Source organism: Crassostrea angulata, chromosome 10 (genome assembly GCF_025612915.1).
Source record: "Crassostrea angulata isolate pt1a10 chromosome 10, ASM2561291v2, whole genome shotgun sequence".
NCBI lineage: Eukaryota > Metazoa > Mollusca > Bivalvia > Ostreida > Ostreidae > Magallana > Magallana angulata.
This window is the reverse complement of record NC_069120.1, coordinates 36,814,829-36,827,502: the sequence shown is the minus strand read 5'-3', so window position 1 is coordinate 36,827,502 and position 12,674 is coordinate 36,814,829. Positions and strand designations below refer to the sequence as shown.

General features: G+C 33.2%; 1 long non-coding RNA gene across 2 annotated transcripts; it reads left to right on the top strand.

Moving 5' to 3' along the window:
* Nucleotides 1-3,587: 3,587 nt before the first annotated feature.
* On the top strand, nucleotides 3,588-11,906 carry LOC128168284 (uncharacterized). Of its 2 annotated transcripts, XR_008241316.1 has the most exons (5): nucleotides 3,588-3,686; nucleotides 4,169-4,224; nucleotides 8,033-8,688; nucleotides 8,801-8,919; nucleotides 10,496-11,906. It is a non-coding gene; the product is annotated as an uncharacterized LOC128168284 (long non-coding RNA). The 2 variants fall into 2 exon arrangements; XR_008241317.1 differs by lacking the exon at nucleotides 4,169-4,224.
* Nucleotides 11,907-12,674: the final 768 nt, after the last annotated feature.

The window sequence follows — 12,674 nt, the reverse complement described above, 5'->3', positions numbered from 1 at the left end:
ATAAGTTCTTTCTGTTGCTGAGGACAGAACTTAGAGTTAGTGTACTGAAATTTAAAAGCCGCTGAGGGCTTTTCTGTCGCTGAGGACAGAGCTTTAAGTTAATGCATGAAATTTTTTTAAAAAGCCGATGAGGGCCATAAGTTCTTTCTGTCGCTGAGGACAGAACTTAGAGTTAATGCATGGGAAATTTTTTTGGCTACACTCCCATGCAAGTAATTACACTCGCAAATGTGTCTACGTCACCTAGACGTTTGTCAATACTTTGCTCTACGACAGGGAGTCAAACGGCTTGCGTGAGTCTACTTTGCGTGACCTAGTCCAAAACGAGCAAATTGCTGGTGCACTATCTTATTATGACATTGTAGGAGTTCTTTGTGGGTTCTATATAAAAAAAATCTGTTGGTGGGCAGCAGATCTTTTTTGTGTGTGTGTGTAATTGAAGTTATACATTTCTTTATAACAATAAAGTGTTAATCCGCTCAATTTGCCGCTAAATGTATTTTGTATATAGCGTAGTGATTACAAAGATAAAATCGAAACAAAAAGAAGTCATTTCCCGATGAATCGTGAAAAGGGCGCTATTGGTTATTCTTAACACGTCTGTACTAAAATGCTATGCAAACAGTTTAAACCAGCGATGACAACATTACGTATTCCTACTTGCCTTTGTTGCGATATAAGCGCATGTAGTTTAGAATTACCTCCCTTAAACGCATGCATTTTTATCATGATTTATGTAATAAATGCTTTAAAAGAATATATTTTTTAACTTAAATGGTTCAAGTATTAGTTTTATACGTTTCGTTATAAAATGTTTATAAAAATGTTTGTTTATTTTAGCTTTTATAATATGTATAAATCAATATTTTGGAAAAACACTCGAAAGACGTCGTATATGTAATGGTATGTAAATCGATGTTGCTCCGTGCGCGTCATAGCATCTGAAATTCATGGACTAAAGATATTCATGGATACTGTAATATTTGCAACGTGTTCAGAGTAATCGACGGGTTACGACTGAACACGTAAAAATAGGAAAATTAAAGAGGCAGATTGCATAGGAATAATGTGTACGACAGGAATGATCTGGTATCTCTATTGGAAGGATGTGGGCACATGTCCCACTCTATTGGAAGGGTGTGGGCACATGTCCCACAGCTGTACGAAAATTAAGGGGAATATAATAAGTAATGGCTATTACACTTCTGTTTTGCGATTTGGAAAGCTTTCGTCGTCCAGCCAATTCAGTAGGCAATAAATCAAATGGTAAATTTATAGGATTGCTAAAATGCCATGAATAAATCCATCAAATTTAAAATTTATAGGATTGATATATGATGCCATGAATAAATCGATTTTCCTTGTTTGATATTTCATGTGAAAAAACACAGAGTTAGAAAAAATTTCTTTGGCCAAGTGTCACAATTCGATTGGCATAAATTTCCAAAGGAAGAGAAATTTGTAATTTTCGAGGGTCAATTTCTGGTGCTTTGGAAGAACATTGAGAACATAAGTGATTCAGTTCTACATAGATTAAGAAGAACTTGCGAATTTTCGCAAATAAAGTGCTGAAGTTTGTTAATTAAGTTGTGGACGATATGACTGATTCGTGTGTTTCCAAAGTTTGCATTCGTAGAGAATTGACAGGAGGACTATGGGCTGAAGAAGGTGGGACATTGTCATGGGATTAAAATATTTTGATTCTATAACAGATAATCCATAGGGTTTTTTGCTTTACTCTTGCTGAACGCTCCCGGGATCGTAGTTGATAGTTTGATTTTTGAATGAATATTTTTAATGCTTAAAAATACATGTGCACTCAGGTGCCAAAAGTATGTCAATATTTTTTTTCACTTTATATTTTATTGAAAACCAACATTTTTCGAAGAACGGTAAAAAGTATCCAATGGACCGATTTTTAAAAGACTTGAATTGATAAACTGAGCATTTCTCTAGCATTTCTTTTTTTTTTTGCATCATATTTAAATATTTTTCCAACCTCCGGTTTAGGCTTGCATAATGCAAGAGATATACAGCAGAGCTCTCAAAATATCTTTGTGTTGTATTTGAAATATTAAATTTTACAAATGAGTTGTCAAAAAACTGTTCGTTAAATGTTTGTTAAAAAATTCAAATGAATCTACTTTAATCAGATTAAATTTCTTCAAATCTGACAAAAAATTACAACAGAAAACCATTTTAAGATAAGTCTTGTTTTCAATGAAATATATAGGGGAAAAGAAAAAAAATTGACATACTTTTGGCACGCGAGTGTAGTTTTACAATTTTCCTCTCTAATAAATGTAAAGGAGTTTGGCCAAGATACACGTTTCGTATGAATTTGATATCCAGGTTATTGCTATTTGCAGGGAAAGTCAACACACAGGATTTCGGGGACGACTACAGTTATATCATTTAATTTAATTATTTATGAAAAATTCAATCTAAATGGCATTAAACTTCTGATTTTTTAATTAAGAAAATTTATATCTATACTTAATATTGCTTAAAAAAAAGGGAAACATGTGTTTCCCGATGAATCGGAATTCGGCGCTATCAATCATTCTTATCATGGTGTCTATACCCAAATGTTATGTGAACAGTTTAAACCTACCTTTGCGTAGTATACACATACGATTTAGAGTAACCTCCCTTGAACGTATGCGCTTTTATCATAATTTATGTAATAAATGCTCAATCAAATTATATTTTTTGTTTTAAATAATCCAAGAATTAGTTTTAAACGTTTTTGTTACAAAATAATTACAAATATTTAGTTTATTTAAGCTTGTTTAAAATGTTTAAGTGAATAGTTTATTAAAACACTTAAGAGACTTGATTTAAGTCTTAGTATATGAATCAATTTAACCCAATTCCTCCTCGCATTCGAAATCCATGCAAGTTTGGTTAATTTTGAAACGTGTTCTAGGAACCGACGGGTGACAACGAACACGTAAAATCAATGAAAATATTAGATGTTAGAAAATGTGACATAAAATACACACCGTATTGTAATGATCCTGCCTGTCATACTTATCGTCAATCACCCGATCCTTACCGTTATCATCTTTTCCTAAAAGAAATCTATCAAGTTTTTTCATCTTTTAGTAGGAGACAACGGAATTCCGTGGTTCCGTACAGATTGACAAGAGACTTTTAGTAAAAGAACTCTGTCTCCTTATATAGGCCTTATGCGAAGAGCAAGACTTGATAAAGCGCTGTTAGAAAAAGAATCCGTGACGGATTGAAAACAACTGTTAGAAGAAGACAACGTTCTACAAGCCGTAATTTATGGACGAACCCGATTTAAAAATAATTCAATATGTGCTTTTGTACAGAACAATGAAATGATTAAAAAAATTATTATTCATAAATAAACTTCTCTATAATACGGAATACAAACTGTACCGCAATCCATGGTACATAGGAAAACTTGATAGGCTAATATGTACAACATTTACGTTTTTCATAGAGTATATGATTTAAATGAAACTTTCTTAATGCAAATAAAATCATTAAAAATGTAAAAACATTTGACAAGTTGAATGATTAATTACAAATAAGACCCCCCTCCCGTTGTTAACATCTTGACTTTTCACTTTTAATATTCTCCCCGTACTCAGGTACTATGTCGGGATCGTCTTCCTCCATTTTGACCTTCGGATTCAGCAACGTTCCTAGAAAAGGTGATGCATAAAATAGTTGTTTTCATATATTTCCATGGATATAAAACATTTTTAACAAACTAATATCGTATATACATCTGTACCATATCGTTCACAAATTGTGGAGGTTTAACGTTAGCATTTCTGTTTCAAGGTGGTTCAAACACATTGTAAATAATCCCTCTTTTTGGGAAATGGATCTATTTGTACACATTGTAACCTACATGTCATTCATTTATCAGATGAGTGGAATCCACGAGGCTATATTGGGGCATTGACCGGATATAGCTTACCTTTATTCAGACAAACCGAGGGTGGCTGCAGAATACAAAAAATATTGTCCTGGGGGGGGGGGGGGGGTGCATGAAATACAGATGTGAACTGGTTTTTTTTAGCTCTCCTGAGCTTAAGGCTCAAATGAGCTTCTTTTTTTTTATCTGTTGTCTTTTGTCATCATCTTTGTTGTTGTTGTAAACTCTTCACATTTTCATCTTTTTCTCCAGAACCATGCACTGGGCCAATTTCAACTTATACTTCATTTGGTACAAGGAATAATTAGGTGAGGGGGTTTATTAAAATAAATGGTTACATCCTCTTTCAGGAGAAGAAAAATCAAGAATTTTTGACATTTTGGTATTAAAAAAGATTCTCTTCTCATGAACCATTGAGCCAGAAAAATGAAACTTGGTTGGAAGCATCTCCAGGTAGCGTAGATTCAAGTTTTTTGAAATCATGATCCTCAGGGGCTACAATGGAGGTTAATTTTTTCTACATAGAAATACTGTATAAAAATCTTTAAACATCATTTTCTTTAAAAACCAATAGGCCAAGAATGCTGTTACTTGTCGGGTAATGTAGATTCATGATTTCCAGGGCTGAGGTGCCTCAGTCAGGTGGGGCTACAATTTAGGAATGTATGGAGAAAAATCTTTAAACATTTTCTACTTTGAAACCAATAGGCCAGGAATGCTGTAGAACCATTTTAACAAGGCCTTGGACTTTCAGTAGGAAGTAACTATCTATTTCTTGCGTCAAAACAAGTTAAAAGTGACGTTGGCTTCAGGTGAAATATACACCGATTGAGTAGTCTTAGCTCAAAAGCCAGACAAATCGTGTTAATTTCAAAGAGCAATGGCTGAGTGGCCTACAATGAAATAGACAGGCCTACGTTACATTGTAGTTTGACGTTTGACACCAACTACCCAAAGTCCAAGCTCTTGTTAAAATGGTTCTAACTTGTGTTGAACCAGTCCCAGGTAGTGTAAATTTAAGTTTGTTCAAAATTCCTTGGGTAGGCTTGGGCCACAATGGGGTGAGGGTCAAATTTTTACATAGGAATATATAGAAAAAAGTCTTTAAAAATCTTCTTCAAAAACACCATTTGGCCAGGAATGCTGTAATTTGTGTGAAAGCATTCCAAGGTAGTGGTTATTCAAATTCCCCAGGTGTTGGTTGGGGCCACAATGAGGGCGTCCAATTTTTACATAGGAATATATGGAGAAAAAAATTCATTTAAAAAGTTCACTCCCAAAACCGAGAGACCAGGTATGATGTTCCTTCAACAGATAGTGATGATTCAGTGATCCCTGGGGGTGAAAGTGGGCCACTATGGAGAATCAAATTTTTATATAGGAATGAATATAAAAAATCTTTCATAATCTTTTTTAGCCAATATGATATGATTAAAAATCATCTTGTTACCATAGGGGCTTTATGTTTCACATATGAATATCTTAAGAAAAATTATAAAAATTTGTCGAAATACAAGCATCTTTCCTACTACATTGTCCAAAATTTTTGTATGACTCCATACAGCTGATTGTTGCTCAGGTGATCAATGTGGCCCATGGGCCTCTTGTTTTTTATTTTGATTTTATTCATTAGGATATTCAGTGTTTTGTGGTTGGATAGAAAGTTAGTTCATGAGTGAGATAGGATTTTTTAAGAATATTTTCACGAGTTCTTTGGGCACCAATGTGTAATTTTTCATGTATTTTTCATGTATTCCACATCAATCATTATAAAATGTATTTTATTGTTTATACCGTACATGAATTTACATATTAATAAATTTATCATAGAGAGTAAGTAAAATTACCTAAATTATTGTTGATACACGTCAGTGCGTTAAAGAAGAAATAACCAAATCGTCTTAAGGTAATGATCCATACCCCATTACATAAATAAAATGTGTACAGATTTTTTTCATATTTCTTGAACATGTATCACTATCAGATGATAGGTCCTTATAAAATTTTACCCAGTTCACTTGTCCTGACCTACTTGTCCATTAGTTTTATAAAAGCTAAGGCCATTGCTACATGGTGCTTTTTCATAGATTAAGTATATCAAGCCTTAGCCTGGAATTCGACTTTCAGAAAATCATTTTTTGACTGATATCCTATGTAAAATTAATGAATTTTTTTTTCTCAAAAGAAATGATTTCATCAGTTTAACTGTCTTATTTATTAATAAATAGATAATTTTGGTTACCATTGACCTAAAATTAAATAAATCAATCTGTTGATCATCTTGTACATGTATTATGTAAATCACATAAAATGGTTTCTGTGGATACAGGAAAGTATTATGGATCGAGATCAGTAGTTAGAAATTTATTAAGCAACATAATACTGATAACTCTATTTACCTCATATGCTTTCAAGAGAAAACCCTAGCTATTTACCAGGTAACTCTTGTTATTTTTTTTAAAGACTTCCAAAATTATAATGAAATATAATTCTAACAACAATATTTAGATAAAATATATTTATGTTCGTTTCTAAGCATATAATGTAGAATAAAAACAAAATAGCTTTAAGGCGGATCACTATACACCCTGAAATATTTTCTCAGATCAGCAGATAATTACTTGATTACGATAAATATCATAATGGATAACAGGATCAGAAGTGTTTGAGTCAAATAGGCAAAAGAAATGTGCGATTTTGGATGAAAAATTCCATTTTCAAAAATTTAATTCAGTTAACATGAACAAAAGCCCCAGGTGGATTCGAACTCATGATATGCGGCCCAGAAGCCCAATATTAATACTTTAACCACTGAGCTACGACGATATACAAACCACTCGAACGATATAAACAGATTTAGAAAAATTAAAACGCCATCTTATGATGTAGTGTCTGAAAAACTACAAGTGTAGGTGTAGTGGGATACCGTAACAAGTATGCCTAGATCAAATTATTTCCCTTTTTGTGTTTATCTCCCTTATTACACTGGAATTGATCACAGGCAGTATGGACCTCCAGTGATAAATGTTCAAAAATTTTAGAACAATCATTCAGGTTTTATTTAACCTTGCAACATATTGAACGCAATGATGTTTATACAGGAAAAAGTAAGCAATCTATATTTTCAAATAGATTATGCTATCAACGCAGCCCAGTCATCATTTAATGTTAATTAGGATATGTGATTGCAGAAGTAGTATTTTTAACAGATGTGTTCTAAATGAATTTCAGCTTGGTTTCTTTGTAATAAATATATTTTTAAGGTCTCAATTAAAACAGGAAGAGACATACCAGTAATAGCGTGTGAATTACGCCAGATGTTTCGTGCATATGGATGATTACTTTTACATTGGAATTTGAGGGTCATTTCTTGCAGTCCATGATTTTTCTTATGATTGAAAGGTTTAGACCATTCGATTTCAGTCCTGTCAGTTTTACAGAGTTATATGATTTACAATCAATTTTCATAAGAAATAGATGAAATTATACTTGGTGGATGTAAATATTATAGATTGATATTAACCAGATTAATTGATTTAATTATTTTAAGCAAAAATATATACTTCTAGTTAGTTTGACCTCTGCCATATCATAAAGGTAATATTTTAAAGCTTTAAACATGTCATGTTATGTTTTCTATAAGAGCACAATTGATCATAACAATTAACCTAAATATACACCATGGTCTCATTATTATACCATACATATAATATTAGAATTATTTTAACACACAAATTGTATTGGTATATCAGGAACTTTGAACAAACACATCATTTATCATATGTTAAAGAAGAAATCAATTAAAACATCTTAGTGACAGCATCATTTAAAGGTAACTCAGATGACCTATTGCAATCTGTGTTTGACCATTGAGGTCAAGGTTTCTAATCAATACACTGTATGTAATTGGTATGTAGTCCTTGTTCCCTGGAGGAGAGGGAGAGGGTAGCATGAATCAGAAGGTCTTTTACTTTTAAAATGTAAATGCTCTCAAATTTTTTAAATTGGTTTTATACGTTAGAGGAATCTTTTATCTGCTCACGTCAGTAAGTTGCGGGAAGGAAATGATGAAAATCCTTATTCTTAACCCATATTTTCTATTTTATATGTATTCAGATGGAGGGGCGATGGATAAAATTAGGACCAGCAGATATCAAGCAAAGACGAATGCAGGTTATGGGACATGCTGGCAGGGAGCTCAAAGTGGATCTTGATAGGAAGTTAGTTGTCCCCAACATCAATGAATTAACCTGTATACAAACAGACACAATACTAGAGTTCCAGCAGTCAAAGACATTGGTTGCAATATACTGACAGTGTCACTGTAAGAAAAATTGTGAGGAGACATATGAAACTGATAGACTCTGATGCTTGAGTATGCAGACTTGATGGCAGACTGCAAAGATGGTGCTCTTGGCTGTCTTTAATAGAGGTTGGTTGCAGAGGGTTCCCTGCACAATCTATGGGGAACTCCGAAGCTGCTCACAAAAACAATTGGGAAGAGCATGTAAAAAACTAATAAGAGGACTGGAAGAAACAGCAGAGAGGTCATCTTCCTGGTTTTGGCACCATCCAGATCTTTGCTGGATGTCAGGTCCATCAAGTGGTAGATTGGAGAATGTCATTGCCCGGCAGGGTCAAAACATTTTGAGATGGTTAGAGACAATATTTTGGCGATCTGAAACAAGCACATTAGAAGCGGAACATATTTATAGAGATTGGCATACATAAGAGTGCCAAGCTGACAGATAGATAAAAGAAATCCATCTTTTGTAAGTGTATACCATCTATCCCTTGTGGCTCAATCAAAACATATTTGAAGTCATTAATTGTATACATATTGATATGTTAATCAAATTGTACGAGGTAATTTTTTTCTTACAGATCCCAATGCCATAATTGATGATCATTCATCATAACTGCCTAAACAGCTACTAGAGATCCATTTGTTTTCAAGCAGAAAGAAATTCTTTGTTAATAGTATTTTGTGGAAAACAATACCAGTAAGTTGTTTGTCAATATAGATTTTATCCTAATGATAGGTAACAGTAAATATTGGTGGATTTTTTTTATATTGCAAATTGCAAAAAATTATGATGAATTTTACATTTATTAATAACTGATCTATAAGAGATTTACCTGTCATAGTAACAACAACACACTATTCATTTAAGGTGTGATGCCAATGTTCTAACTTTTTTGAAATCATAAGCGATAAACCATTTATTTGCGTATGAACCATAAATTTCTATAATTTTTTTTATTTAAGCCCCTCTATGCGGGCTTCTTATAGTGATCAGTCGGTCCATTCTTTGGTCTGCCTGTCCATCTAATATCTTCTATCCCCTTGTCCTAGTCTGGCTCATACTTCACTCACAGAGTGCCAATGGTCAAAGGATTAACAGGGACCTTGATTACAGTCCCTTAAACGTTCTACTTTCCCACGTGAACATTGAGTGTATGCTGAGCAATATTTTTAACAGTGAGCTCACGCTTAATGGAATTTGGTGAGTGCTTATGAATGGTTAATGATGAATGAATTAACGCAGAGTGGAAACAGAGTGCAAACTCAAGAGCAAAGTGAAGGGTAACGGTATGTGAACGCAAGATGAACGATTTATTTGGGGTGCCTTGGGAGTTATCCTTACAATGGGTATCAGGAATCAGGAAAAAATAGCAAAACAAACTACATGTATGTATTGTTATCAGCCTCAATATAATATATTCTGCCTGAGCGATAAGTGAACATAGAATGCAAGGCAAACGCTTTGTGAAAACATGGTGAGCTAACAGTGAGCGCTTTGTGCATGGTGAGTGCGAACGGAGCGAAGCAAAGAGCACAAGTGAGCGCACAGAAAATGAGAAAGTAGAATGTTTCAGAGACTGTAAACCTAGTTTCAAGCTCAAATGTGAAGGTCATAGCAGAATGATATGAATCCAGAATTGTCTGGTGCATATTTTCTCTCCTCTCCACATAAAGAGAGCTTTTAGGTTAATGGTGTGCAGTGACTGAACCAAATTAATGGGAAGGTCATAACTTATCTCATTATAATCAGTTGTTTAATCTTGCTCAGATTGAACAAAAATGCCTGTATGTATGGTAAGGGGTAATAACATTGAATTAAAAGTTTAATGCCAGCTGGAAAATTTATTAAGTAAGTTACAGTACAGGTCAAGTTTCAGCAAAATTCTCTGAAATATTAATTTTCATCCTATTGTCCATTATTTGAGCAGGGCCCTTTGGGATGGTCACCATTTCAATGATGTCTATAGTTAATACTGGTATATAGTTAACATACCGTATATCCGGTAATTTTGTCGATGATCTAATTTCACTTTTTTCGCGATGTCTTTTAAATTGCAAATTTTTGAAAACGCAGAAATTATATTCTTTAAGAAACTAGTTAAATCGCAAAAAATGACTGGCGCAAATTATAAATGCTCCACATTTTCCTCATTTTCGCAAATTTTGTGACACGCGAAAAAAAACGGATTTACGGTATACAGTAGTTCAGTATTGAGGTTATCTAAATTTATATCTGAACCTTATTCATTGATGGTTTAAAAAATATATTTCAGGTTGCAATGTTTCGTATGACATCTCCTAATATCCACAGCTTAGTAGGATCAACAGTAAGAGGAATGGTGAACGAACAAGCCAGTTTGGAACTCCCTTTCATCTCATTTCCAAGAAAAGTGGTTCAAGCGCACAGAAGATCATTTGGTGTCAAATAAAGTACATGAAATTTACCAATCTGCATACAGAGTCAATCATTAATCCACAGAAACAGCTCTCCTTAAGGTGCATCTTGAAGTCGTGTCATTGATTCCAACTCGTGTGCAGTACTCTTGGTGTTAGAATTCCCTGCAGACATTGACTTGATCGACCATTCTATCCTCATTGATTGCCTTAAATTTTTCTATGGCATATGTGGCGACACTTTTTGGGGGATAAAAATCTTACCTTAACAACAGATATCAAATACCTGTGGCTGCAGTTATCTTACCTGTGTCATCTGATTATGAGCCAATATTTGGAGTTCCACAAGGATTTGTTTAAGCTCCTAACTTCTACAATGTTCTCGAAAACTATGAGCAATGGCACTCTATCAAGACTTCAGAGAATATGGAATACTGCAGCTAGCTTAATAATGAGGACTATGAAGCAGGATCATAATACACCAACCCTGATTTCTCTGCACTGGTTGCCAGTAGAGTTCCAGTCCCAGTAAAACATTATTGTAACTGTATTCAAAGCCTCTATGGATGTCTCCTTTTTATTTTCAAGGCCTTGTCAATTTTTATATCCCAGCAAGATCATTGCGCTCTGAGAATTCCATGTTTAAAAGCTATCTAAAGACTCACTGCTTTTAGGATGGCCTTTTACTGTTAACAATATTAAGGGTTATATTTCTTTTGGGCTATATTTATGACTCCATTGTTTGAATTCTTTGTTATGCCAGTAGAAGCCTTAAAGTATTCAGAACTTTTACTATTACTATTTTTATTTTTCTATTTATAGATTAATCTTTAATTCTTATGTCAGTTAAATATCATTTATTTGTACATGCATTTTTATGTTAAAGCGCTTATGGGTATTTCCATTATATTTAGTGCTTTACAAATTTTATTATTATGATTTTAAAAAAGATCAGTTGCCATATTTTATGTTACAATCTTATATTACAGTCAACAATTTCATCATTTTTTGCCTTTTTATTCATGGTAGAAAAAAGCAATATGATACAATTTGATACAGTGTAAAAAAAATTTCAACTGATTTATTTTTAATAGTTGTAACATTTTACAGATATTGTTCACAGGCGCTCTCTGTCTTTATTTATGTATAAAAAAAATTATATGCATGGATCCAGAAATCTGGTGTGTTTCACTGTATATTTTAAACTTTGATGCTGTTTGAAATATTATCTTAAGAACATTCATAATGATTATGATAAAGTGTAACATTATTAGATTTAGTTACTTTATAATAAAATAAATATAAATACCATTGATTTTTTTTATCTGCATGCATTCCTGCACAATTATATTTTCATATATTTACACAATCATGTAATCATTATAAAATTAATCAGCATAACAACATGTTTATAATCTAAAAAAAACTTGAACCTAATATTAAATATGGTATAACATAATTCCAGGTTAATGGTCTAGTATGTCAAAAGTCTCTTACTGTAATATTGCAGTGGAATTACATGTCATACTGTGGTATCTTGCTTGTACATCATGAGGGAATGACAGCATGGTTGGAAAATCACAGTGATTGGACTTTTACACACACACACACACACACACTCTCTCTCTCTCTCTCTCTCTCTCTCTCTCTCTCTCTCTCTCTCTCTCTCTCTCTCTCTCTCTCTCTCTCTCTCTGTTTAGTATGCTTTATACCAGTTATATATACCAATGATAATACCAATTTTTCCATGATTTCACACCTTCATAAAATCAATCGTAAAGGAAGTGATCGCAAATTCAGAAATATAAAGATCAAGTATGCTTATTTTAGAGTACATGTGCAAAACTATGCACCTTTTGAAATACCAAATAGTCATTTGCTTTCTTTAAAAATTTAAAGCATCATTTGCATTCAACTTTGAAGTACAGAGCAATTTGTTGTAAAATATTCCATCGAATCAAAATTTTGTACACTCTGTAATATTCAGATTAAATTACAGAGGAGATCTATTTCATACTAGAATTTTACTCTGTAAGAACCTTTTACATCTAGAAAGAT